This window comes from Manacus vitellinus, unplaced genomic scaffold (genome assembly GCF_001715985.3).
Source record: "Manacus vitellinus isolate BGI_N305 unplaced genomic scaffold, ASM171598v3 scaffold_1_pilon, whole genome shotgun sequence".
Lineage (NCBI taxonomy): Eukaryota > Metazoa > Chordata > Aves > Passeriformes > Pipridae > Manacus > Manacus vitellinus.
The window spans coordinates 26309408-26314341 of record NW_021939396.1 but is presented as its reverse complement, the minus strand read 5'-3'; the positions used below and the strand labels follow the sequence as shown (position 1 = coordinate 26314341).

The 4934-nt window shown below is 37.5% G+C and overlaps 1 long non-coding RNA gene across 1 annotated transcript; it reads left to right on the top strand.

Annotated features, from left to right (window-relative positions):
* The first annotated feature begins 411 nt into the window (after positions 1-411).
* LOC108640314 lies at positions 412-4709 on the top strand. Its single transcript, XR_001921086.1, has 3 exons — positions 412-449; positions 2978-3101; positions 4567-4709. It is a non-coding gene; the product is annotated as an uncharacterized LOC108640314 (long non-coding RNA).
* Positions 4710-4934: the final 225 nt, after the last annotated feature.

Genomic DNA, 4934 nt, shown 5'->3' with positions numbered 1-4934 from the left:
TTTCATTGCTGTTTTATTTATTGTTTACAAGTATTCATGGTGTTAACATAAAAACCTGATGAAGGATGGCTGTGTCTGTTCTGCATGAATCTTATTGTCTGTCCCCAGAGAGTTTTCAAAGTGTGCAACTATGCAACGGTTCAAACACTGACTGAGAATAAGTGAAGGGGCACAGGAGACCCTTCTCACAGAGGACCAGTAAATGTAGCCTGGCCTTTGTTGTTGACACGTGGGTAACAGACAGAACCATCAGAGAAGATGGAGGACTACTAGCAATGCAAAGGCTTTTCAGGAGTGTGGTTAACGCTGTCTTACAAAAGACAGGTGGTTTGTACCATCTGCTAGAGATGCAGGAGAACACAAAATGCCTTGCTGAGACACACGTTGGCTAAATAGGGAATCAGGCTTGATTCTCCCAAGTCCACCCCAGCACACCTGAAGAACATCTGGTAAGTTAATTCAGTAACAAGATCAAGTTCCATTAATTTTTGAAATAAATGCATAATTTCTTCAAATGCAAAATTTTATATGAGTTTAAAAATAGACAGCTCTATTTAGCATAAAACTCCAATATCTAGAGTAACAAGAAAATGTTACTCACTCAAACTCTGTCTACAAAGTGTACAAGCGTGAGCACCCCAACTGAAATCAAGGGGACTGGTTATAAACTCTAAATTCTTCACGTGCTTAAATTCTCTGCTAGGTTGGGCTTGTGTGCTAGGTGGATTAGCTGTCCAGCAGCAGTGCTTTTTTCTAGTTTGGGAAGCAGAGGAACATCTTGCAACCATTTTGTCCTACATGGCACAAATCTGTCACTGTAACAGTGTATCAGTGGTCCACTGAACTCCTTTTTTCTTCCTCATTGTATTAAATATATGAAAACTTTAGTTATGCCATAGAAGCACATGACTGACTGAATATCTGACTGTCTAGAAACAGCAAATCTTAGTTTTTCTGGGTGAATGCTAACAGTTATGATATGTTTGGATACTAGATGATAAATATATCATATATCTGTGATCCGTAAGGAGTTTTTCTCCACAGGGAAGATGTCTTGCCTTCATTGAGGCACTGGAGCTATAGTGGTGACTGCTGAAGGAGAAACATCAGTTTCTAATGCATCTTCTTTCTGAAAACCAGCAAAACTCTCATAATACCAAATGACTCATGATCAGCATCTCTCCTGCAATTGGGTTCTGCATATAAGCATGACTGACTACTAAAACATAAACCTTTTGAGGAAAAACACCTTGCTACAAATATAAACCTTTTATGGAAAAGCACATCCATAATGTCCATTTTCCAGTATTTCAGGATGCTTAGCAACCAGTGTTATTAGTCTGTAGACTACCACTCAGAAAAGGAAAGTCAAATAATAATGCCAAAAGCAAAAGACTGCTGTCAAAGTGGATAAATTCATCAGAGTTAATGAAGGTGTTGTCCTGCACATGATGAAACAAAGAGACTTAACATAACCTTTTAAAAAAACATTTGGGATTAGAGCATTGCTACTCCATATGAGACAGCTTACGGTCTCAGAAATTGTGTTTGGTAAGGATTACTTGACTTCATGGACTATACATCCAGTTATTGAAATGAAATTTTTTTATTTGCTTGTGGTTTGGGTAGATTATCTGTTATTTTACCATACAGAATAATTGTTGGACTTTTTTTACAAGATTACAATTTATTATTTTATTATATTCAAAGATATTGTCAAACACAGACCTTTAATAAACTCAGAGAAGTAGAAATGCAATGCATTCAGCATCTCTGAATTTATAGCTAAACAAATGCTACTGGTCCTTGAATACACAGATGAAAATTGTTGGCCTGTTGCCCAATTGTGTGTGTAAGACCTATAATTGAAACACTAGGTTCACTGCCTCTCTCAAAAAGGATATAGTGATGCAAGGTTAGAAAAATATTTTCCATGTCTAATGCCTTAAAATACTTTGCTATAATTTTTATAGAGAACCTTTGCAAAAAGCACGTGGTTAAATCTGGAGCGCCCACCAGAAGCACATGGAAGAAGACTAAATAGCTGAATAGTGAAACTAGCTTTACAAACACTGATGTTTAGAGACACAAACTCAGAAACACTAACATGAATTTCAGGTTGCTGTGGATGCTCAATATGCTGTTCATTCCACCCAGTATGCTGCTTGCAGACTATAACTTTGCAAGGTAAAGGTGTTCCTGTAATTAGCATTTGTGTGTCTGTTTTGAAAAACAACAGAGTTTGCAGCAAGCATACTATTCATCTTTAACAAAATCTTGTGAGGTAGAGAGCAGGGTGCTACTCTCTGCACAACTACAACAATGTGATCTCTGGCCAGGGAGTGACACCCACAGCTCCTCTGAGGACATCAGTGTTAAAGATAGGACTAGGTTTAATGACTTCTCATTTTTTGTCATATCCCTTTCATTACAGCTGGGCTGTCCTGGCAGAATTTGTTTTGTGACTAGGTGAGAAATCTTGTCTGTGTCAATGTGGAATGTCCGAGAAATTGGTACATATTGATTGATTATATAAGCTGCCAGTATGGATTTGCTTGAGACTTCTCATAGGCATTTACTGATCTATGATTCTTCATTATCATATATTTAATCCTCATTTCTCCATTTCAACCCAGCATATCTCTTAAAACTAATCCATAAGATCTTCTAAGGAATTAGGTCAGTTATATTTTGTATCCAAGTTGTGCAGTAGTGAACGGGTTCATTATTCATGTCCTCTGAGAGTGCATCTGTGTGAATCCTGATCACAAAGGTTTCATTGATCTTAACTCTGAACAAACCAAAAGCATTTCACAAGTCTAGAATGATTGGTTGACTACACAGAGAGTTTCTTGCCATTACTAGAATTGAGGGAAATGCATCAACTTCGCACCAACCAAATGTGAAGAATCAAAGGGAATTTTTTGTATTCTCAACCACTTTCCACAGTCAAAAATGTGTTGTCCTCCAATTACAGTGACTGGATATGTGCCTGTGACGAGCTGGGGAGGACACACAATCACTGCTATTGGGAGGACCAGAGTCTGTAGTTCCAGATGGTGCATGTGGCTTCCAGCATGCTCAGGGTTAGGGATCCCAAGGTAGGATAAAAAAAGTGCTGCATTGTTCACTATTACAGATGTCTTTATGTGTTGATTATAAGCCGTGACCATTAATGTAGTAGCAGAAATAGCAAATACCAGAGGGCACCTCTCAGTGTCACTCCTTGGTATGATGCTGCTATTGCTTCCATAAAAGCCTGAAGTGCAGCACCATGCAGCAGTAGGCACTGTATTCATTGCAAGCATGAAGCATAACTTCCTTATTTACCTCTAGCTTGTCATATTAAGACCCTTACTAATCTTTGCAGACAAGTTAGGAAGATCTGGAGTGTTTGTATCAGAAAATATTCTGTCCTTGTCTAGGAAGAACAATTCCACAGTGACGTAAAGGGTTTACTAATAAAAAAACCCTCAATTAAAATATCTAAAAGTTACCTATTATATTGATACCCTTTACTGCTTTTATAGAAAGCTCTGAAGCATCCTTAAGGTCAAGAGTAAAGAGCTTAGTTCCGAAAGGGTCTGAGTATTTTGGCTCCATACTTCAAACATATTTCTGTACCTTAGCACTACTCTGGGTATGTAAGTTCACTGAAATGATTATGAGACTTGAATGACAGAGTTTGATTGGATCACATAAAATATGTCTAGCATCTATCATTAAACCAACCATGAATCTTGGCATGCGTTTAGGAGGGGAAAAAAATGAGTAGGGTTGTGGGGTTTTTTTCAAAATACATAATGTAAACATGCATTGAGCAACCAACATATTTGTAGAGAATGGAGAGTAATAACACAGAGAAAGTCAAAGAAATTTGAAAAAAGAGACTGAGGAACAGAAAGACACAGGAAGGTAGGAATGGGGAGAGACAAACTAGCGAAATCTTTTGTGCTGGACAAACCACTGTGCTGAATCATCCTGAACTGTCAGAGCAACAGCATTTCTGTTAGTTGTACTGGCAACTTTATAGTGCAGATGAGGTTTAGAATCCATAGCCCAAGCCTGTATGTGGTCATGCTAGAGAAAGCTGAACATAGCATAGGAGCCCATTGAGATGTATCAGTATAAATTCAGCAAAATGAGATTTAGAATGCACAGGATAGAATCTGAGGATTTTGTTCATAAGACTGCAATTTATTACTGACTGTAAAGTGAAGTGCTGCTCTATTACTGTATCATCAGATAGATTTTTAAAGATTGCATCTTAGAATCACTGCATATCTTTTTTTAGTCTACTTCTGTGGGATTTAAAAATGCTTTTGATAGTAAATTTCTTAAACTCTTTTGAGAAGATCATTTACATTTCCATCCTATATAATTTCTAAGTTAGTGAAGGCTTTTTGTTATGGTTTTGTCCCCCCTTTCTTCTAGTAAGACCTGCTCTTCAATATGTGCATGGAATTCCTTATACTGACTCCCTTTTTATTATATAGTACTTACACTTCAATGCACATATAAATGTCTATATTTCCACATGTCCAGTTACCTTTTTGTTATCTACAGATGATTCTTTCAAAGATGCTTTCTGGTCTCCGGGTGAAATCTTGACTCCATCAAAGAGAAGCACAAATGTTGATAGAAATGGGATGCTATGTTCTGACCTTTCGAAGTGCACAAATGATACAGATTCATAAGCAGTGACTCTCTTGGGAAAAACAGATACCAAGGGATTTCTGGAAGATGTTTATGAGACAAAAACTGTTCTGCCTGCAGAGAGCATATTTCAAGGGCTGGAAACACATCCAATGATTTTGTGATAACATTCTCTTTCAGGGGGATGTATCTCACTGGAAAATATGCATGAAGTATTTCCAATTTGCTGCATCATTAATTATGTGGCATATTTCATTGAGATGCTGTTTGTAAAACCC